At 46.0% G+C, this 24,530-nt stretch overlaps 1 protein-coding gene across 4 annotated transcripts in view; it reads right to left on the bottom strand.

Moving 5' to 3' along the window:
• Positions 1-24,530, bottom strand: part of GATAD2A (GATA zinc finger domain containing 2A) — a 103,372-nt gene that overhangs the window by 64,401 nt on the left and 14,441 nt on the right. The gene's annotated exons all lie outside the window — the stretch shown is intronic.

The raw sequence follows: 24,530 nt of genomic DNA, 5'->3' as shown, positions 1-24,530 counted from the left end.
CTTGATAAATATTTATGGAATGAATGGGATGATTTACCATTAAAGAAGGAATGTATCTGAGAAGCCCACACAGCAGCAGCCCCTCCATACAATTAGTGCAAAATCACAAAGGAGAAGAAACCCAGCAGAGATCTCTTAGCACCATCGGAACTAGGGACATTTCTCTAAAATAAACTGTAGTTGCTTTTTACTGATATATCATCTGGACTGTTTTGCCATCTACCCCCACTGGCTGGATTTAGAGAGCTTTTACTGTTTTTATTTCCAACCCATACATTTAAAATAGTATCAAGTAACCCTTAAGTACACAATTACCAGCTCATAAGAGACTCTTCCACTCCCTTGATAAATCATTATGGCTTGGCTTTGACCCCACACCTGGGTACTGTGTGTGTGCCCGCGCACGCACGCACACACACACACACACACACCCCCCCCTCAACTTTGCGACCCACCCAAACATAATGATTTCTCAGTCTAAAGAGCAACAGAAGTCCTTTGTTGCCATTTCATCCTCTCTAGCTCAGGCAAGTGAGGTTGGTTCTCTTTAAATTTGAAGGGAGAAGCACTGGGCGAAACCCAGCTGCTACCTGGGGAATTCCAGTTCTGAGGATACATTCGGGTTGCAGCACCCATGGCCAGCACAGGGATGAGTCCCTGGGGACGTAGGCATCTGACCAGGAAGCCTAAGCTCTCCAAGGCACCCCTGGAGGGCCCCATCATCCCTCTCAGGCCCTGCTCTATGGAAGCTGCACACCTCATATCCTTCTACCACTATCTGTATTCACCAAACAGTTGTGCTGTCTAAAAATTCTTCAACTGTGTCTATAACCAAATATTTACCATCCTAGCTCTAATCCAGTACTGGAAACATGACATTAGGCCAAAAAACTCCAAGATGAAACCCAACAATAACCTTCACATTCTCCCATCTCTAAATCCACTAAACCTACTAACTCCATGAAAATTGACTGCCCCTGAAGAAAAGAATTACCTAGACCCTCTCTGGCAAAGGTCTTAGCGACTGCACCACCAAATTGTCAAGGAGGGGACTCCCTGGCCAGCCCTATCAGAAATGGAGAAACTGAGGCAGAGCAATAGTAAAGCATCTCAAGGAAGCCCAGAGGTCACACTGTTCCATGTGCTGGCTGGAGAATGATTAACTTGGGCCAAAGATTCCATTTTCTAATCCAGGGTCGGCAAACTTGCCTGAATTGTCCGGTGAACGAGATTCCTGGAACACAGCCACACCCACCAGAATATGCACTATGTACAGCTGTTTCCACCTATAAGGCAGAACGGAGTAATAGCCACAGTGACAGCACAGCTCCAGAGTCTGAAAACATGAACTGGTCCTTGAAAGCAGGAGGAAACTGCAACCCTGACAGGCTGTGCTGAGTATCAAAAGGATAGAGGTGACCTAGACACAGTGGTACAACTATGACAAATAGTCAGGGCAGAGGCACACCAAGGAGATGCTCCAGCTGTCAGCCCCAGAGCACAAAGCAGTACCTACTCTCTCCAAAGCATGGGGCCTCATTAAGCCTATATCCCCATGGAGTAGTGGGGAGCATGACTTGGCATACTAGAGAGGCAAAGAAACAGCCCCATGAGGGCCAAGGAGCCAACAGTAAGGCCAGCTACACAGGCTCATCCTTGGCAACCAGAACTGACCTGTCTCCACTGTCAAGGGGAGAAGGCACCCACAGGGGTAATGGCCAGTATGTACCCTCCAGGTCCCTGATCTATCTATCCCTGCCCACCTTCCCTTGGCCACAGTAACCATGGCCTCACTGATGCCTATGGATCATTCAACTCCTCACACTGTGGCAGTGCAGCCCTTCCTAAAGCCCCCAAGATCCCCCAATGCTTGTAACATCTTACTGTGACCTTCGAGACCCTGCCTGCTTTAGGCCAAAGAGGGACTCTATGAAGTCATCTGGCATGCATGTATATATGTGTACACACACCACATTCTTGGCTCTGACCACACTGGCCTTGTCTCAATTCTTCATACCACATCTTCCCTCCACCACTGGGAAAGCCCTTCCCTCCTCCCACTTATCCTTCAAAACTCAAGCACCTGTTACTCAAGCATGCTCTCCCTAATCAGTCCCTCCCCATTCCCCCTTCTATTACTGAGGACTATAGCCTCACTACTTGGCACAGCTGATCTGGACATTTGACATATAGCATCCCATTAGGTTCTCTTCCCCACTCTTGAGAAAGGGCTCTTATTCACCTCTTTATCCAATGCCTAATTAAGCACAAAGGAGGAAATGGCATTCTCCATGAGTTATAAATACTCATCAACCACCATGCTTCCACCATGAACCGGAGGCAAAAACATGACAATATAAATATAAACCCTATCCTTAATTAGAATAGCAAGTCAACGCCAGGAAGAAGCAACATGGAGATAGGCAAGGCCACAGCACCACCACAGCCCCTGGGGTGAGCTCTCCCCACCTCCCTTACACTACTGTTTGGAGAAAGGCAAAGAGCCTAGAGAAAGACACTCAGAGGTTCCAGAGTCCTCTACAGCCTTATGTCTGGAAAGGCCTCCCCTGTCACTGCTCAGAAGAATGAGCTGCTGCAGTATCTATGCACCCACCCCTTGTACTCCTCTTCTCCTTTCCTAGCCTATCCTAAAACACCCAGCACACTCCTTCCAACAGATCTCCTTCCTCTCCAAGGCTTGGCTTCAACATACCCCTCTATCCTGGGCATTCCAGGAATCCCTCCCTTTCATACCACCAAACCATCCTGAATGTTGTAGCACTTCCTCCTGATGAATCATGACTAACTACAGGAGCCCACCTGACCCCTTGGGCAGACCATGCTGAGAACCAAGTGACAAACGCTGGCACTAGGCAGGCTCTCTCAGAAGCAACTAGTTCTCACTTTGACTAGTAAGATTAATATTGTTCCCCAAAATATTTCAACTCCTATCTAGAATTTTCACCCTCAACCCCCAGCAGCTGCCCTGGCAAGTCCACACAAGTTCAAAACTTTAGGGGTGCCTGGGTAGCTCAGTCAGGTAAGCGTGTGATTTCGCCTCAGAGCATGATCTCATGGTTTGTGAGTTCGAGTCCCGAATTGGGCTCTCTGCTGTCGGTGCAGAGCCTACTTGAAATCATCTGTCCCCCCTCCTCTGCCTCTCTCCCACTTGCACATGCATGTGCACGCACTCTTTCTAAAAAATAAACATTAAAAGGTTCAAAATTTTAGATAAACCCCCATATTTTAAACATTCAGGAATCAGAGGCACCTGGTTGGCTCCGTCAGAAGAGCAGGCAACTCTTTATCTTGGGGTCCTGAATCTGAGCCCCAAGTTGGGTATAGAGATGACATAAATAAACTTTAAAAAAAAAATTAAAAGCCCGGGAATCAAATGTCTCCACCTATCTAGATTATGTCTGAGACTTTGCGAAGTGTCTGAAGTGTTAGTGTTTATCCCTGAGGATGCCTGAAAGGACATCTTGAAAAACACGTCACAAGAACAAAAGACGGAATAACTTCTTTGTTAATAACGAGAACCTAAACTGGTGTCTCCCACCCTGTGTACAATATGTGCTATATTAAGGAAATTCTCTGCAAATAGCCATAGAAAAACCAATAATACCTTTGATCTCTAAGCCAAGCACTGGAGAAGCAAAGATGTCAAACTGTTTCTGGACTCTGTTGCCCTAAGTCTCCTGCAGATTCCAAGAGTCCTGTGTCACCCCACACAGCTGAAGGAAGGGCATCCAGGCTCCATCCCAACAGGGACCAAAGAATACCTACAGAATCTCTGCTCCAACACTCCCAAGATGATGTTACAATGAGCCTTCTAGAACCACAGTTTTTTTTTTAACCTCATAATATCCAGCACAAGCTAGGCCTTCACAATGTGAGTGCCTTTGTTCCTTTCTCCCTAAGCTAATTCTTGGGAGGATAGAACACATGCTCATAAAGATGCAGGATATTTCTGAATTCAGAAAGGTTCCATTTTTCCTTACTGTACTAAAATATAGGTAACATCAAATTTACCATCTTAACCATTAAGTGTACAGTTCAGTGGTGTTAAGTACATTCACACTGTTGTGCAACTATCACCAGCATCATCACCCATCTCCAGAACTTTGTCACCTTGCAAAACTGAATCTCTGTCCCCATTTAAACACTAACTCCCCATTACCCCCACCCCAGCCCCTAGCACCCACATTCTACTCTTCTAGCTCCATGAATTTGAATACTCTAGTGACCTCATAAATGGTATCATACAGTATTTGTCTTTCGTGTCTGGCTTATTTCACTCAGCACAATGTCTCTTTTTTTTTTTTAATGTTTTATTTATTTTTTATACAGAAGAGACAGAGCATGAGAGGGGGAGGGTCAGAGAGAAGGAGACACAGAATCTGAAACAGGCTCCAGGCTCTGAGCTAGCTGTCAGCACAGAGCCCGACACGGGGCTCGAACTCACAAACGTGAGATCTGACCTGAGCCGAAGTCGGGGGCTTAACTGACTGAGCCACCCAGGCGCCCCAGCACAATGTCTCTTAAGGTAAAACCACACAGATCATTTTAACCCTTTGGGGCCAACGTGTATACAGAATAAAGCCCAAGGGCCTGGTATACCTATGGCCAAAAAGGACTTTTTTTTTTTTTTTGAGAGAGAGACAGAGAGAGAGAGCGCGCGCGCAAGCAGGGGAGGGTCAGAGAGAGAGAGAGAGAGAGAGAGAGAGAGAGAGAGAGAGAGGGAGGGAGGGAGGGAGAGAGGGAGGGAGGGAGGGAGAGGAAGACACTGAATCCAAAGACAAGCTCCATGCTCTGAGCTAGCTGTCAGCACAGAGCCCAATGTGGGGCTCAAATCCATGAACCATGTGATCATGACCTGAGCCGAAGTTAGACACTTAACCAACTGAGCCACCCAGGCGTTCCCCCAAATGACTCTAGAACCCTGTTTCCTAGACCAGCCGTGTCCCTGACAACCTCCACTATCAACCAATCCTTCCTTCCACTCACCAAACTATACAAAACAGCACTGGAAAAACTTAGAATGGGAAAATGAGAGCAGCAATCAACGTTATGCCTCAGATGGGCTGTAAGTATGCCTAGGTCACCCCAATTCTAACTTCCCAATGCACCCCATCTCCATGGGATATACCTCTCCCAGTCCCATCTCTCATAGCTACGAACCAAGGGAATCAAGAAATGCCTGGTCAGGCTCTCAGCATGGATCCACTGCATTGGTGAAGTCTGTGAGTCCGAGCTTATAAGTCCGTAATAATAAATGCCCTTTGCTTTTGCATGCATGGGGGGGAGGGGGGGGAAGCCTGGTCAGTGAATGGTAAGAATGACTAGCTCATCTTGGATAGAAATATTCCTTAAAGTGGAAGCCAGAAGATACCACAGCCCAAACCAAACCTATTCCCTGGAGCCCCTGTGGGGCACCAGGACTAGATATGAGAACACTTATGTAGGCCCACCAGGGTTGCAAGGCCTGAGCTCCTGACACAACCAACTCTACACAAGGAAGACCCACGCAACTAGCCCAAACAGCTTAATCGCCAATCACTATCACCAAAAAGGAAAACACTATACCCCCGTCAAGTTCTGAGCACCAACCTCCCCCATCTTGTGGGGCGGAGCCAGGTCCAAGGTATTCACCACACTGGCTGAGTCCATGGATGCTGCCTAGAAAAACTGACTGAGTGGCTCAGTCAGTTGAGCATTAGACTTTGGCTCAGGTCACAATCTCACGGTTCAGGAGTCTGACAGCCCCATATCAAGCTCACTGCTATCAATGCAAAGCCTGCTGCAGATCCTCTGTCCCTCCTTCACTTGTACACTCTCAAAAATAAACATTAAAAACAACAACAAGTAACATCAAGTGACTCCAACATGAAGTATCTATCCAACTCACACAAATGGAGGGCATTGCATTTGCCTATCATTTCAAATAGGAATGCCCAGAGCATCCCAATTATCTCTTGGTCAACTGCTCCAGAATCAATTAAGACAGAGAAAAAATTACTGTCTGGGGTTCCCCACCTTGTACCTCTGCCTAGAGCAAGCAGTCTCCTTTGCAAACACATATGTCCCTGTGTAACCTGTGACTGTAAAACATGCAAAGAATCCTCTTGAGATGAGAGAGTGGTCCTGAGTCTCCAGGATCAGTCAAGACAGAAAAATTTGGGAGTAAGAATCACAAAAAGCCCCATCTGCAGAAGACATCACCTCCATCTATGAGGCAGCCAACAGAAAGTTCTAATGGCAGCCAGCCTTGTTCCCAAGAATGTACCATCCAGGCTGCCTCCATGTCTTACACCAGCATCTGAATCAGCTGTATTAGCTTTATAGCAGCTATGGCTGCTGGGTTGTGTTTATCTTCATGTCAGAAATAAAACCTCCAGCTATTCTATTATTTTCTATTTCTTTTGAGAGAGAGACAGAGAGAGACAGAGACAGACAATATGGAGGAGGGGCAGAGAGAGAGAATCCCAAACAGACTGTAAGCACAGATACAGGACTCAATCTCATGAACCCGGAGATCATGAACCTGGAGATCATGACCTGAGCTGAAATCAAGAATCTGACGTTTAACCAAATGAGCCACCCAGGTGTCCCCCAACTATTCCATTCTAATATCAAGTTTTCTTGAGTTTGGTTTTGATTTTTTTTTTTAATGCTTACTTTTGAGACAGGGAGAACAAGTGCAAGTGGGGGAGGGGCAGAAAGAGGAGACACAGAATCCAAAGCAGGCTCCAGGCTCTGGTCTATCAGCACAGAGCCTGACCTGGAGCTGGAACCTACAACCAAACCGTGAGATAATGACCTGAGCCAAAGTAGGACACCTGTTTTTATTTATTTATTTATTTTAAACTTTTTCTTTTAATGTTTTTATTTATTTTTGAGAGACAGACAGCGTGAGCAGGGGAGGGTCAGAGAAGGAGTCACAGGATCTGAAGACAGGTTCCGGGCTCTAAGCTAGCTGTCAGCACAGAGCCCGATGCGGGGCTTGAACCCACAAACCATAAGATCATGACCTGAGCCAAAGTTGGACGCTTAACCTACTGAGCCACCCAGGCGCCCCTTGGGTTTGTTTTTAAAGAAGCAACACCTTACTTATCACAAAGGCAGCCTCCCCGAAGGTAAGAATCCTTTCACCAATGGACAGTTATTTTCCACTACCACTAAGGCATCCTAGGCCCTAGCTACTAATATCAGGGCACCTAAGTGGCTCAGTCAGTTGAGGATCAGACTCACTCTCTCATTTGGTGATAACACAGGCATCAACCCTGATCTGCATATTCCTGACCACAAGACCAGCAAATGACACCAAGTCTCTCTGAGGAGCAGCATAAAGGCTTTCTCTCCTGAGCGGAGTTTATATCCCCAACAAACCATCTTCCAATAGGTAGTCCTGGTGAATAAGCCGCTACACTAGTATACCTGAAACTAATGTAACACTATGTGCCAACCTTGCTCAAACTTAAAGGGGGTTGGGGGGGGGGGGGGTGGGAAGGGCAGCCAGACTGGCACAATCTCCTAATCTTCTACAAGTACTCCCCAAAAGTTTAGGAACCATATCTTACTACTCAAATTATTGTTCTTTGGAAGTGAGAAAGGAAACTTTTGTTCTTCAAGAGCAGCATTCTAAAGACGGCTCCACTGTATACAAATGAAGACCTGAGCCTAGAAGAAAAAAGCTTCACAATCCTGAAAACTAAACAAAATCGACCCACAGTAGTCACATAACTTACCCTTGAAAGGTCTGAGACAAGATGAACTTTTCACTTCTAAACCCCACCCTACCTCCAAGCCACCTTCTTCTCACTGCTGAGGAATGTGCCCACCAGCCATTCTACTACATCTGGATGGATTTGCCAGGTGCCTTTGCCACCTTGATTCCCAAGAAGGGTACCATTTTCCAGGCTGGCAATGGGAGACAAGGAAGGAGTGATTCAGGTCTATTTAGGCTAGTAGTTTCCAGAACACTAAAGGGTCTACCTACATCCAAATCCAGAGGGGCTACTGAGTACCCCAGCAGGCAGCAGGGTTAGCGTTGTCCACCCATAAACCTTCCAGATCCTCCAAGCCTAGATTCAGAGAGGAGAGTAGACTTGGTAGAATTCTAGAAATCCAGTCTGAAACTAGGACTTCATATACAAAACAAACTACAACCATCTGACCAACCATTCTTCCCTAAGTGGCAGAATTCAGTTTCTTTGACCAACAAGGCTCAGGTCAAATAGTCAATACCATCTGGTAACTTCTCAGAAGTGGCTGGAACTGTCCACCAACCACACTGTGGCACTGATAGCCCTGACTGAAGCCACACAGCTAGCCCAGGAGTCCTGAGGCCTTGCCACAAAATCCAGGCCAATGAGCTGGTCCTTGGCCCCAGATGCTTCATCACTGCGACACACTCTGATGTACCACAGCAATCACAAAAATCACAAGACTAAAACGCTGTGAAGTGAAAAGGGCTAAACTATAATAATAGCAACATCGATAAGTAAAGAGTGGTTAACACTACATGCACCAATTAAGAACAAATTGGGTGGGCACCTGGGTGGCTGTCGGTGAAGTATCCGGCTTCGGCTCAGGTCATGATCTCACAGTTCGTGGGTTTGAATCCCACAATGGGCTCCGTGACGACAGCTCAGAGCCTGGAACCTGCTTCAGATTCTGTGTCTCCCTCTCTCTCTACCCCTCCCCATTTGCACTGTCTCTCTCTCTCTCTCTCTCAAAAATAAAACATAAAAAAAAAAACTGGGAAAGGATGTCAACAGATACTACACCTTCCTGGCAATGTATCCAACAAAAGTATGATCAGAGGATGTCAAGAACAAAAGGGATCTCCAGGGAAGGTATTCACAGAACCATCAACTGTCCTCACCGTCCCCAGCCCTAAGGGTAAACTGAGGCCAAGATGGAGGTGAGGATGGGCTGTACCTGGCTTCTCTCAGTTATCAGAGCTCACCAGTGGGGTGCATGAACACTTCCTATCACTTATCTTCACAGAAGGGTCGCAAGGAGGAGGAAGAGGAGGGATGATGTGGACACAGGGTCCTGCTTGCTAGTTCACCTGACATGACTAGCATCTAAAACAGGAAGGAAACGGCACTGAAGATCAGACACCTGAAGAACCCTGTTCCAAGAGAGGCAAAGGAGCCAAGACCAAACTGCTCTCACAGAGCTTTAAGAACAGTTAAGGGCCTACCTCCCAGGGTGCAATGGTGAGGAGACCAGAGCATTACAGTTTCCTTGCTGCTTCTGCCTCCAGTCAGAGTATTCCTTGCTGGTAAGAGGTTTTAGTACTAAAACTCTGAGATATTAAGAGTTACAATGCAAATGCCACATAAATCTTTGCCTTAAAAGGCATAAGGAAATCTGCAAACACCACACAGGCTCAAATTGTCCCCTCACTGGGACTTCGCCTGCACCGGAGACTGATCCTAGAGTAAGCTGGATGCTCCACAAAAGGCAGAAATCTGCCACACAAAGTCCATGTCCAACATGGACTGGTGTGTCTTTCTTCCATTTGCACATGCCAGAGTACCAGCACTTGTAGGGCTCTATTCCAGCAAGTAGGGCCAGCAGACACGAACATATGCATATATAGGATCACCCTCCATACACACGTATAAGCACACACGCATATATGTATACACACCCAGGATCAGCATACAAGCATACAAAGGACCAATACCATTTAGGCCACCGCACTAGGCCAACACACTTTGTCCTCCAGGCAAAGGCCCAGTTTTAAACCATCAATTGTTGAAAACATAGACCACACATCGCAAAGAAATACTGTCCTAAGTGGGGTCAGGTCCAAAGTGACCTACAACATTCACCTCACACCAGTGTCTCTGAAGCAGTCTTACCAAGACAATCCAACCCCCAAGTAAGATACTCCCTAGGAAGTCACCCAGGGTCCCAAGCCACCAGCCTCCCTGTAAAGGATATTGCAAGGTCAGCACAGGTGCAAAAGGGCAGGTCCACAAGGGTGGTGGTGGTATGCACTTACCTAAGTCTTTACTGTGGCAGCTTTGCAGCGGACCCTCTGCTTCCACCAAGGCCCACCCTACTGCTCTGCGCTGCCTCCAGCTGCTTCACACAGACCCAGGTTCTATCTAACCATTCAGCACCAAGATTCAGCCTGAGACCCAGGCCCTGCAGATCTGTCCCCAAACCACAGTGACTCTACTGTCCCCATAGTCCAGGCCTCCTCCTGAGGTTTAGGCAGATGAGGGCCTAACTCTTCAATGAGAAAGTGACCATTAGGCACACAGATTCAAAGTGCTACAGAAAAGCCCACTGACAACAACTTCTGGGACATGGAGAGAATCACCTTTAACACACTGACAAGAGATTTTGTTACTAAAGGAGAAAAGAAAAGTATTAACAGTGACTAATAATTATTAAATTCTTTACTTGATGTCAGGCAGGGTTCCACCAGCAATTTACATGCCTGATTTCATTTAATCCTAACAACAGAATGAGGTACTGCCAATGCTACCCACTTCACATGGGGTACTGCCAATGTTACTCACACCTCACACAGGGTCCTGCCACTGATGCCTGCACTTGACAGGTGAGAAAATTGAGGCTAAGAGAGAAGTCAAGGTGATTGGCCAGGGTCAAAGGGCTAAGAAGTCAAAGATCCAAACCCAAGTCAGCCATCTCTAAGGCCTAGGCTCATATTTGAACCACTGTACCATCAGGAAGTCTGACTTTGAAATCATCCTGGGGCTGGATCCTTCCCAAGGCTCTGGGAAAACCTCCTAGAGCAAAGATCAGCATACCCACAATTCCTCCTCTAAAAGCACACTAACTTAACCCTTTACTGAACTGCTGGAAACCTCAAGGAGGAACGAGCCTCAACCGTGCAAGCTGTATCCTGTGGACCGTGCAACAAATTCACTGACTCATGCGCATCCTCCCTTTTTGTAAGAGGCACGAAAGCCCTAAGAGGTTGACAAAGCACGGTATTTCTGAGCCTCTACCTGCCAAGGTACAAGCCAAAGAAGGGGGCTTAAAAGGATTAATAAACACTGCCAGCCTGAGTCACAAGCCAGGACCAAATTCCATATTCATTTCCAGTAAAATGTACATAAACACCAACCACACTCTGGGAACAAACCAGGGTCCCTCAGCAAGAAACATGTGTGCAGATTTCTCTTCTTTCCATAAGAACAGCACAGGGCTCACAAGTATGAGGCAGTAAACGAACAAACAGACTAGTGGGAAGAAGATTAGTCCCCTGGCCACTGACACAGTGAGTGTCAGGAAAGAAGTGAGAGGACAGCAGAGGACACAAGGCTCAGGGAAGACCCAGGCCCTACAGAAAGGGCTTCCCAGGGTGGGCAGGGGCCAGGATACATGCCAGCCCTCCCAGCTCTGTACATGGGACACCAGGCTGCTGCCCTCACTTAACTCACCTGATCCTCACTCCCATCCTCAACCCCCAAATCAGGTCCCCAACAGTATCTTGTTCATCAGGTGCTGCTCTGGAACCCAAGTCATTTTTCTTCCCCCCAAGTGCCAAATCCCCAAGGCCCCTTTCCGTCCTGCAACCACAAGTCCCCCTACCCTTCTCAGTACTAGTGTCATCATTCTGTGGGACACCCACCTGTCTTCTCTCCTGGACTCTGCCAAAAGAGCCACGATTTGAAAACATTTCAGCAATGCGTGAAACAAGGAAACTTTCTCAAACAGGAAGGAGCAGCTGTTGGAATAATTCATGTGAATGTTTCAGAGAAGTATCCCAATTGCCATAGATTCAGGTCTTTCTGGAAAAGTGTCCAAGATCTCAAGTTGGAAAATCCTCAGAATATAGAAAATGCAGGTTACCAATCAGCTCCTAGGCCACTGGAATCACATCAGGCTTCTTTCTGTTTCCTCTAATTGCTGCAATTTTCAGGTTATAGGCTGCATCCTTTTAATTTCCATCCATCCGTCACTACTTCACTCTTGGGAGCAGAGCAGAACAAACTTTTCCTACATGTACAAGATGGCCCCTCTTATATTTTATTCTTTCACCTATTAATTTATTGCACTTTCTTCTAACACAAAGCATATCAGTTACGGAAGAGGAGACATAAAAATAGATCAAGTTCTGCACCTTCCCCCACAATGGAGGTGGCCACAAACCTACCAGACTCATAGACATGCTCCTTGAGGGTTCTAGAAGTCACACAGGGCTTTCATGCTTCAACCCACTGTATCCTCCCATCCCAGCCATGTAAAACAAAGAAGAGTCATCCATCGCCATGGACCAAGCTAACACCCAGCTTCTCCCAGGCAGTGGCTACTACTACGGATCACCTTCTCCAGGACCCAGTTCACCTCACCTTTGCTCAAACTCAGCATCCTTAAAACCAAAAACCCACAATCTTAGGCCTTGTGTCACCTTCCAGTCCTCACGATGCTGCTACCCACTCTTCCCTCTCTCTCAGCATTCCCTATCCTAACTCATTTCTGTGGCCTTAAGAACCTGGAGGGCAGGAAAGGGCCATCACCAGACCCCAGGGGTATAGCACAGACTGAAAAGGACCCCAGTTGTTAAATGGACAGATGACTTGTTCTCAGCCCCTGGTATCCAGCTAAGCCCCACCCAATCTCCTTGCACAGTGTCTCTGGCACCTGTCCCTGCTTTTTATTCCCCACCAGGCAAATTCAAGGTCCTGTTAGCTCATGCCTGCCTTTTCTTAACCTCCCTTTTTCCTGACTGATCTCTGCTCAATTCAAGTGAACATTCACCTCACAAATCTTTGAGGGCTCTCCATGATTTTCAGATGAAGTATAAACAGTCTTCCATTTAAGGTCATCAACAATAATTGGAACAACCTGCATTTTTTTTAAACCTTATTTCCCACTTTGATTTTCCATAAACCCTGAGGTCTGGGAGGGTTATCTGCCAACTCCATCCTTGATGCTCCAGTGCAAGGGAACACTCCTTGTAAATGGCCGAGTCCAACAACACCAACCTTCTCCACAAGAGCTGTAGACCTCTTGAGACCAAGAAAACCATTCCGTCTCAGAACAGTGCGAAGGATGGAGGGAGATAAATCAGACGCTCTATCTTTTTCACATCATAGCATATAACAACAATTATACTTGCACAGCGCACTGGAGTAAAATAAGGGCTACTCGGCTACTCACAGCCTGGGGCAAGGGCCACCTGGCTGCAAGGACATGTCTGCATCCCTGTCACCCATCCCAGCTGGCCTGCTAAGAAGCTCTTCTTAGATAATCCCACAGTCAGCAACATATCTCCTACTCTGTTTATTCCACTATGTGATGATGAGAAGCCTGTACTTCATTTCACTCCATGGAGCACCTTTCAGAGCACCTTAGGTTCTCAAATGTTGATGGTTATAACTTTTAAAGTAACTTTTTTAAAAAGGCCAACAGTGGCGCATAGATTCAGGCGGCTAGTTAAGCAGATCAAAGTTACCCTAATTTTTCTAATTTAAGCTTCCTTTTTCCCTTAAGCAATAAACCAAGGCAATGGAGGAGACAAGCTCTCCCACCATCTTAACCTTTACAAAAGATAGGTGCAGGTCTGAAATGCTCACTCAATGCTAAGTCCCTTCCCCAGGTGGTGACCTGTTCACTTTCACTACCTTTTTTGGTAGGGTCACCTGACCTTACCTCTAAAAAAACAAAAAACAAAGCAAAAACCATACTCCTGGGGGGGGGGGGCATGTGTGCCCACTGGCACCAGGAGTAGAAAAAGCCTCTGTCAGATTGTGACTTACCAGGCCTCCTGGAATCTCTCATGGCTCCCACCCCCAATCTTCTCTCTTCCAAACAAAACATGTTCAATGTCTCTAACCATTTCTGTGATAGAGTTTAAAGACCACTCCAGCACCAGGTTGTGCTGTTCTAGAATCATCTAGCATCCTTAGCTGCGTATTAAGGACCCCACCCCCACCCCACCCCAGACTAGCACAGCCAACCACTGGAGCCTATTTCAGCATGTGACATTTAGCCTATTCCACCTTATTTCCATGGTTGTTTTGATCTTGAAATGGTCATCCACCTATCACCTGAAGAATTTCTGCAAGTAAGTACCATTACTTTTTTGTTGTTGTTGTTGTTGTTGTTTTAAATAGACCAGGAAAAGCAGTTTTGTCCTCCTAAAATTGAAAGCCTTCATACACAATTCCAGAACAGGAAGCATGGCTACAGTTTTTTTGGTTTTGTTTTGTTTTTTAAAGGCAGCCCTAAAACTCCAAAAGTAGCCCTGAGTTCTTCCTCCCTACGTCCTGTTCCATCCACACTGTAGACACACACCATGATGACCTCAGGGCTCAAAAAAAGACAAGGCCCTTTCCTTTGGGGATTAAGTAGTGCACTTGCTTTGATGAGCACCAGGTGATGTATGGAATTGAATTACTATGTATACACCTGAAGCCAATGAAATACTGTAGTGTTATCTATAATTAAAATAAAAACTTAAAACAAAAATGAGGCCATGAGGAAGAAAACCTGCCAAAGGACCTTCTGATTAGGGAGGAGGAACCAAGAACAAAACTGAGCAAATCATAAAGAAATAAGGATGACATGGGGTGCCTGGCTGACTTGGTCAGTAGAGCATGCAACTCTTGATCTCAGGGTTTTAAGTTTGAGCCCAGGTTGGGTGTAGAGATTACTTAAAAATAAAATCTTTCAAAAAGAAATAAGGATGACAGAAATCAGATCAAGGAAACTGCAGTAGGTAGAGACCAAAGAGCTACATTTTCCTCCATTTTGCAAATAAAACCAGGGGCAGGTCACTCCTCTCAGGCCTCAGTTTCCAGTTTCTAATATCAAGAACTGCCCTACCCATCTTGAATTCTGTGCTTTGTTCGGTAAAATGAAAATGGCACACAGAAGCAAGGTAGTCCCAGGTGAATCCTAAAATTGTCTGGAGCCTAAGGACCAAACATAGTTACATTTCTATTGCTCTGCCTGACAAATATAAATTGACTATAAGGCTGCAATTACACTTCCATCCAGACTTACTACGTAAAATCTTCACTTAAGAAAACTTCAAAAGCAGACCAGACACGACTCCTACTACTGACAACTGAGGTTCCCGCCTCCTCCCCAGACCTCAGCAGAGACAAAAACCTCAACAATAGGGGCGCCTAGGTGGCTCTGTCAGTTGAGCCTCCGACTTCAGCTCAGGCCAGATCTCACGTTTGTGGGCTCGAGCCCCGCATCAGGCTATGTGCTGACAGCTAGCTCAGAGCCTGGAGCCTGCTTCCGGTTCTGTGTCTCCTTCTCTCTCTGCCCCTCCCCCTCTCATGCTCTGTCTCTCTCTGTATCAAAAATAAATAAAACATTTTAAAAAAACACAAAAAAAACCCTCAACAATAGAAACCGAAGTTTGGGAAGGCGAAGCAAGAGACAGACGACCCACATACAAACTGTTGAGAATTTAAATTAATCAAACAAAAATGTTAAGGAAAACACTAATCAAACCCTGGAAATCTACCAGGGTTCCAGTGCATATAAGAGAATCCCAAGGAGGGCACAGATTCAGAATCCCCTGAAAAAAACCACTGCCATTGAGGGGTAGGTATGACACAGAAATAACACAGGAGACAAAAATATGAAGTTTAAGCATTCTGTCTAGGATATACAAGTCCTGGGGCACCTGGGTGGCTTAGTCGGTTAAATCTCCAACACCTGATTTCAGCTCCGGTCACAATCCCACAGTTCGTAAATTCAAGCCTGAGTAGGGCTCTGTACTGACGGTGCAGAGCCTGCTTGGGATTCTCTCTCCCTCTCTCTACTCCTCCCCCACCCTCTCCCCCCACTCCTCAAAATAACTTTAAAAAAAAAAAAAAAGGATATGTAAGTCCTGAGAATATTATCACAGGTCCAGAGTAACTTGACCAATTCAATTAATACCTTCAAACCAAGATTTCAGTGTGCTTCACTCCTCCTTTCCCCAAACCACTGAGCAATAGGGAAAAATAGGTTTCCTCTGTAGATGCAAATAAGGTTGTAGTGGCAAAGTTTTCAGAACTTGCTGAGTAAACTTGTCTTAAACACACAAGAAAACTAAAACTCTCTTACTATTCACTAGAAACTCAAGTGAATACTGGCCTGAAACCCGCTCACCTCCAAGGTCATGCTGAACTGCTGCCTCTAAAGTAAGAATGAGTTGAGTAAAGTTTAAACAGCCACTGACTCAAAGCTAACTGCACAAAACAACTGGGATTAGAGTAAATGTTATGCTGGGATTATATGCAGTTTTAAGACCCCAGGGTTTCCTTTCCTTTTTTTTTTTTTCCACTTCCCTTCCAAATAATGTGACCACCTTTTTAGGTGAGAGAGCTAGCTCTGTACAATAAACTATGAAGACCACTAAAATGTGGTGGGATTTTGATATAAACAAAATCCAGCTCCTTAATCTGAGTGTTTCATTGTATGTGATAATTTGAGATGTGAGATCATGCAGCTGTCATCTGAGGGGAGTATTTTGTCTCAGAGGTGAATGGAGGAGCAGGAACTGGGCTACCTCTTAATCATGAACGTTTTCCAGTTGTCCTTACAGCCATCCTAGAAGATCAAAGATATGTCCCCTGTCTATAGATGGAAAAGCTGAGGCCAGCCAGTTAGCCAGGCAACCCGCCGAAGCTGAAAAGTAGTAGACTGTACTCAGTGATGAAACCAGATCGGTCCAATTCCCAAGCCAGTTTGAGAACTGTTAAATCTGGAAGAAGGCTAGGATTCAGTTCTGGGCTCTTCCATTTGCCACCGTATGTACCAGCAAGGAGCCCTATTTCCCATCCCTGACCAGAATCTACTCAGGAACAAAGGAATAAAAAAGTGCCAAGAGCCCTGTCTTGGTTCTTAAAGGCAAGACCCCCCATGACAGATATGCCTGGCAAACATTTCCCATCTCACAGATACAGGGACTATTCCTGAAAATCAGAACATGGGATTTAGCAAAAGTCAGGAAAGGTACTATTCTCCTTCACCCTGGTGAGCCTCCACCAACCTGGCTATTCTGTATCTCTAGAGAGATGCTGAAGCTAGTGGAAAAAATATGCAAAATCTGAAATCAGAGAGGCTGATGCCCACTCCCAGTTGTAGAATAATCAGCAAGGTGACCCTTAGAAAGCATCACCCTGGGGGCACCTGGGTGGCTCAGTCGGTTAAGCATCCAACTTCAGCTCACATCACAATCTATGGTTTGTGAGTTCAAGCTCAGAGCCTGGAGCCTGCTTCAGATTGTCTTTCTCTCTCTGCTCCTCCCTTGCCCTTTCTCAGTCTCTGTCTCTCAAAAATAAATAAACCTTAAAAATAAAAATAAAGGAGACACCTGGGTGGCTCAGTCAGTTGGGCGTCCGGCTTCAGCTCAGATCACGATCTCACGGTTCGTGGGTTCAACCCTCGCACCTATGCTGTGCTGACAGCTAGCTCAGAGTCTGGAGCCTGCTTCAGATTCTGTGTCTCCCTCTCTGACCCTCCCCTGCTCGCACTGTCTCTCTCTGTCTCTCAAAAATAAAAATAAGAAACATAAATAATAATAATAAAGAAAGAAAGCGTCACCCTCTATAGGGGACTTCACCTTCTTCCATCTGGAATATGAAGACAGGTTATGGCTCCAAGGGGCACAGAGCAGAGAGTGAGAGGCTTTGTCACTGAAAGTTGTGGAGGTGCAAAGCAGCACCTTAATGCTCTGCCTCCTCCATTCTAATTGTTAACACTCATTAAACTGTACAAGTACCAGGCCTTATGCTAAGCCACCTGCATTTCTTATCTCATTCCCAACTGAGTTGTTCAAGGCAAACATTACCCTCCTTTTTAGAAGGGGAAACAGGGGAACCTGGGTGGCTCACTCAGTTGGTTAAGCATCTACCTCTTGATTTCGGCTCAGGTCAGGATCTCAGTTTCATGAGTTCAGACCCCACATCTGGCTCTGCACACTGACCACTGACTTCGAAGAGCCTGTTTAGGATTCTCCCTCTCCTTGCTCTCAGACCCTCCCCTGCTCATGCTCTGCCTCTCTCAAAATAAGCAAATAATTAAACAAGGAAGGGGAGGGGGAGGGGGAAGGGAGGGGGGAGGGGGAAAGGGAAGGGGAAAGGGAAGGGGAAGGGGAAAGAGAAGGGGAAGGGGAAAGAGAAGGGGAAGGGGAAAGAGAAGGGGAAGGGGAAAGAGAAGGGGAGGAAAGGAGGAAAGAGAGAGAGAAATGGGAAACAGAAGGCAAGGGTCAGCAAGGTCACATCACTAGCAAGTGGCACACCCAACCTGTCAGAGGCAAAGCCAGGGCTGGTCCATGATACTACTGCAGGGATCTGCTGCCTAATAGGCACACTGAGAAGTCTCATTTCTCACCCAGAAAACACCAGGCAGCCCTGAATGAGGAGCTGGTTGGCCTCTATAGTATGGCAGTATTTTTTAAAGTATGTTCAAAGGCAGGGGTGCCTGGATGGCTCAGCCGGTTAAACGTCTGACTTCAGCTCAGGTCATGATCTCACAGTTCGTGAGTTCAAGCCCCATGTCAGACCTTGTGCTGACAGCTCAGAGTCCAGAGCCCACTTCAGAGTAGGTGTCTACCTCGCCCCTCCCCCCCTTCAAAAATAAATAAACATTAAAAAAAATTTTAAATAAAGTGTGCTCAACAGCATCACCTCATTTAGGCTGAATTAAGTTTGAAGATTCGAATCAGAAGATCTGACAAGCACAGGTGATGCTAGGTCTTGAGACAAAGATACAGGAGGAAAGGCCAAAAGATTCTTCAACCTTGGGGTGCCTGGGTGGCTCAGTTGGTTAAGTATCTGACTTCAGCTCAGGTCATGAGCTCAGTTTGTGGGTCTGAGCTCTGTATCAGGCTCTCTGCTGTCAGCATGGAGCCTGCTTTGGATCCTCTGTCCCCCTCCCTTTCTGCCCCTCCCCTGCTCTCTCTCAAGAATAAACATTAAAAAAAAAAAAAAAAAGATTCAGCAGCTCTTCCTGCCCACGGTCCTGTCCCTGTGCTTTAATAAAATCACCTTTTTGCACCCCCCCCCAAAAAAATTTATTTAACCTTCAACAAGTAGAGACTTTCTCACTGCCTCTACCCGCTCCCTAACCACCGCCACTGCCCCCCAACCCCAGCTGCATCTTATAAGGCCAAGCAGCCTCAAAGGTCTACCACCTCAAACCTTCCCCAAAACTCCTGAGAGCCCACTTTCAGATACTGTACATATCCTATCTGCACATTCTATCTCAGAAGCTGGAGGTCTCTCTGATTCTCAGACAAATATTGTCTTCAGTCCTTTCATATAAGGAACTAGGAAACAAGGCAGCAAGGCTGCTGACAAACTTGTCTGGGAAATCGTTACCTTTCTGAAAATCAAGAGAAAGTGGGTGCAGTGCACTGAGAAGCTCCAAGGGTCCTTTTCTGACACCCTAGAGGGTTCCAGAGAATTTCCAATCACTTCCTAAGGCTACCTGCAGCTATTCAATTAAAGTAAGTTCCTTTGTCTTCTAAAAGAATAACCTACATTTTCATCAGACAAAAAGAGGTCAAATACAGCCTAGAAAATGAGAGGAGGGGCAATAAGCCCATGGTGTGACATTCCTCTTGATTAAAAAGTCCTGGATCACGTTTACCAGCATCTACAAGTATGCAGGATCTATCCCCAGCTGGTACTTTTGTTTCTAAGAACACAGCCTCACTACTTCTACTTTGCTGCCACCATTTCAGGTCCCCTGTCTTTTATCTCAACTTTCTTAACAAGTGGCCTTCCTAATTCAAACGAAGATGCTAGTACATCATTACCCAAAAGAATAGCAACCTGAAGCCACACTAACACACATTCTAAAACAGCTCACATAACTCAAGAGCATCTATTCTAACAATCGACCACACTAAGCAGGCAGCACAGTTCTGTGAGCCTCAAACTATGATATTGCCAACTTGTTCTTCTGGTTTTGCCACACTTCCAACCCAACAACTGTTACAAGGAAATCTCAGAGATGCTCTATTACCCCAAGACGACTGCTCATAAAGACCTCACCTAATCACCTGTTTCATAATCTTTCTAGTTTTCTACGAGCATAAATTAACTCAATTATGGGGGGCGGGGGGGGGGGGGAGTCTAGGGAAAATAGCCTTGCTCATTCCATGTGATGGCATACATATATCACAAGTCCAAGCAAGTAGTCCTCCAGACAAACATTTGAGTTGCCCATGCTGTTTAAAGGTGAACACACCGGGGCGCCTGGGTGGCTCAGTCGGTTAAGCCTCCAACTTCGGCTCAGGTCAGATCTCACATTCGTGGGTTCGAGCCCCGCGTCGGGCTCTGTGCTGACATCTAGCTCAGAGCCTGGAGCCTGCTTCAGATTCTGTGTCTCCCTCTCTCTGCCCCTCCCCCTCTCATGCTCTGTCTCTCTCTGTCTCAAAAATAAAAACATTAAAAAATGTTTCTAAAAATAAATAAATAAATAAAAAATAAAGGTGAACACACCAACAGTCCTTAATTGAACTCCGTTACATCTTGATTTCTGTTGAGAATTGACACGGACAAGACTTGGAGGGTTATTCTTAATTTTCTCCCATGAGAACAAACATCAGAAAATGCCAACATTTGGGACGCCTTACTGCTCAGTTGATAGAACATGCTACTCTTGACCTCAGGGTTGTGAGTTCAAGCCGCCGGTTGTGGGTAGAGGTTAAATAAATAAATAAAATAGAAGTGCCTGGGTGGCTCAGTCAGTTAAGCGTCTGGCTTTTTTAAATGTTTTTTATTTATTTTTGAGAGATAGAGACAGCGCGAGCAGGGGAGGGTCAGAGAGAGAGGGAGATACAGAATCTGAAGCAGGCTCCAGGCTCTAAGCTAGCTGTCAGCACAGAGCCCGATGTAGGGCTCAAACCCACAAACTGTGAGATCATGACCTGAGCTGAAGTGGGACGCTTAACCTACTGAGCCACCCAGGTGCCCCTAACGTCTGACTCTTGATTTTAGCTCCGGTCATGATCTCACATCATAGTGATCTCACATCATAGTTGTAAGATCAAGCCCTGCATTGGGCTCTGGGCTTACAGCAAGAAGCCTGTTTGGGATTCTCATTCTCTCTCTCTCTCTCTCTCTCTCTCTCTCTCTCTCTCTCTCTCTCTCTGCCCCTCCCCTCTTCATGTGCTTGAGCTCTCAGGCTCTCTCTCGCTCTCTCTCAAAATAAACTAGGAAATAAACTAATAAATAAGTATTCTTTTAATGTTTACTTATTTGAGAGAACGTGTGCATAAGAGGGGGAGGGGCAGAGAGAGAAAGGAGACACAAAAACTGAAGCAGACTCCAGACTCTAAGCTGGCAGCACAGAGCCAGACATGGGGCTTGAACCCATAAGCTGTGAGATCATGACCTGAGCCAGAGTCAGACACTTAACCAACTGAGCCACTCAGGCACCCCTACTCACTTAAATAAATAAAACAAATACCTCTTTTTTTAAAAAGAAAATGCTAGCATTTCAGAATGGCTTTCCTGCTTTCCCACCCATGTCCTTCAGAAGTATCCTTCAGCGGTCTGCGAAGGCCCAAGGAGGTCCTAGCTGTGAACCTCATCACACTAGTCCCTCCCTTGTCCTCTCTGAAAGGGGTCCCACTACTCTCAAGGTAAATCCCAGACCCTCTTATCTCTCCATGTCTCTCTCTGCTCCAACTACCCCAACCGTCCTTCAGTCTCACCCTATGAGAAACACCATTCTTTTTCTCTTTACCTACTTAGCTTCTACTCATCCACCAATCCCAGTTTGAGAAAGGCCCCCTTGAGTCTTGTTTACCAGGTCACAGTGTCCTTTTCTCCTCGGCCTTTATAAATTTCCCCACGTTTATGAGATTAATTACGATTTCTCTCTCACTAATCTCATGGTAAACTCCACTGAGCAGGGATTCCTAGCACAGTGCCTGAGGCACAGTGTGCACTCCAATATTTACTGAATAAATCAATCCAGAAATCATTCCTTGCAATGCCAGAAATTCACAAAATAAATGATGCAAAACAAGTGAGAGCTACTGAAGAACTGAAAATTGGAGCTTTTAAAATGTGTTTCATTACTCAAAAAAAATATATTTACTAGGTACCTGGCTAGTTCAGTCAGTTGAGCACGAAACTCTTGATCTCAGGGTGACAAGTTTGAGCCCCGTGTTGGGCATAGAGATTACTTAAGAATAATGATTAAGAAAATATTGGGGCGCCTCGGTGGCTCAGTCGGTTAAGCCTCTGACTTCGGCTCAGGTCAGATCTCAGGTTTGTGAGTTCGAGCCCCTCGTCAGGCTCTGTGCTGACAGCTAGCTCAGAGCCTGGAGCCTGCTTCCGGTTCTGTGTCTCCTTCTCTCTCTGCCCCTCCCCCTCTCATGCTCTGTCTATCAAAAATAAATTTAAAAACATTAAAAAAAGAAAAAAAAAGAAAATATTTAATGTTTCTCATCTTTAAAATAATCACAAATGGGGCGCCTGGGTGGCTCAGTCGGTTAAGCTTCCAACTTCAGCTCAGGTCAGATCTCGCATTCGTGGGTTCGAGCCCCGCGTCGGGCTCTGTGCTGACAGCTAGCTCAGAGCCTGGAACCTACTTCCAGTTCTGTGTCTCCTTCTCTCTCTGCCCCTCCCCCTCTATGCTCTGTCTCTCTCTGTATCAAAAATAAATAAAACATTAAAAATTAAAAAATATATAAAATAAAATAAAATAATCACAAAGCACAGAGATACCGAAACGTTTAAGGAGAAAAAATTCAATCCTAACCCTAATCCAGAGATTTTGTTGTTGACATTCTGATACAAATCCTTCCAGGATTTTTTCTACCAAGAGTAGTATTTTTCTTTCCTTACTACCAAAATATACAATTGTAGGATGTGCCAAATGATACTGCATTAATAGAGATGACTTGACATTAAAAAAAATGATGTCATCTGAGTGGAAATAACAATGCTTCTAAATCGGTAATACAGAACCTATCCCAATTTCTATATCACATCCAAGATGAGAGACAATCCTCTGTAAAAAGTAGCTTCAGAATTTTAGGGTAGGAATAAGGACTGAAAAATGAAGAATGGGGGACTACATGAGGAAAGGATCTCGCAAATTGCTCTCAAAATCTCCATTCTAAACTATTTCTTCTAGAAAATAGTTTCAACTCAACTTTTCTTAGTTGGAAGCTAAAGAAGCAAATCCAAAGGGGCAACTCTGTGGCTTGGCTCCTTCAAAGTCAGCTGGTAATAACTCTGCTCTCGGAGGACAATGCAAAGCTACAATGGTGTCCCCAAGTCATAGGTCATCCCCCAACTCCCAGCAGAAGTGGACTGGAGCCTGGACAAGTAAACGACTTCTTGTTATAGAAGTGCCCAGGAAATGCTCACACACTGGATTGCAAATAGGAGCATTCCTGGACTCTGGTGCCCAAAACAGCAGACTCAGTCAAGCCCAGCTCTGCCCTTCCACCAGTCAGCAGCCTTGGACAAGCAGCCTGGTCTCCAGGAGCCTCAGTTTCTTCACCCATAATGTATGGATTATATCCTCCACTCCACTGGAGTGTTATGGGCATGGAAGACGTCTGTACACAACAGGCATTCAAATCTGGGGATTGGAATGGTCTATCAGCCCTCCTCCACAGCTTGCTGTCAAGTGTAACATGCTACTAATCTTAGCATCCTGATCTGGTGCCAGCAAACATTATTCCACCTAATCTAACTTAAAAGAAAACTTGTAACCACTACCAGAAAGAAAAAGAACATCAAAGGACAATCAGTACAAGTCTGAGGCAATTACACAGAAGGCTGTCTATCCCTCAGTTTCTGTGCTGCCACAGCCAGAAGGTGTCACTGTGCGAAATGGACACACAGAACCAGTGAGTTAAGCGCTGTGTACTCAAGAAAACTGAAAGAAGTAAAAGGGTGAGGAAGAGAGAAAAAATTAAAGGCTCAAGTGACTCACCCGAACTTTGATCTAAAGAATCCAAAGCTCTCAAGATAAGGATGAACTACACGACTAAAAACGCTGGATCATATACACAAAATTAAACAGCCCCTGCAAAGTTCCCAAGGCAGGGCAGAAACTTGCACACAAGGTTGACATTCAGTTCCTAAGGAGGGATCCCCATTCATTTCTGGGTCCCAATGTGTGCACACACACCAGTGTCAATCACGCTCCAGGCTGGCTGGGGCCCTGCCCATAAGCCTTTCCTAGTTGAAGTGATCAATTCCGATTCTTGGCAATAATCCCTTTAAAAGGCCAGCTGCTGCTGTCTAGTCACCGATGCCGACCCATTCCAGGTGGGGAAAAAAGAAATCAATACAGCCACCGCCTAAATAGGGAGCCAAATTTAAAGTGTAGGACCCTATCACGGGCTCGAGCCCAGAGGAGAAGGAAGGGTTCCCCGGTTCCTAGGGGTCAGGCAGTAAGGGTGCGAGCGGGGAGAGGGACGGCCCTGCAGGCGTGGGCGCGCGGGGACTCTTATTCTGACACGGGATCCGCCGCCGCCGCCGTCGCCGCCGCCGCGGGGTTCAGCGCAGCGGCCAGGCCCGCCCGGGACCCCCGCCTCCCGGCCT

The sequence above is a fragment of the Suricata suricatta genome, chromosome 12 (assembly GCF_006229205.1).
Source record: "Suricata suricatta isolate VVHF042 chromosome 12, meerkat_22Aug2017_6uvM2_HiC, whole genome shotgun sequence".
Taxonomy (NCBI): Eukaryota; Metazoa; Chordata; class Mammalia; order Carnivora; family Herpestidae; genus Suricata; species Suricata suricatta.
This window is presented reverse-complemented; position numbering and strand designations above follow the sequence as displayed.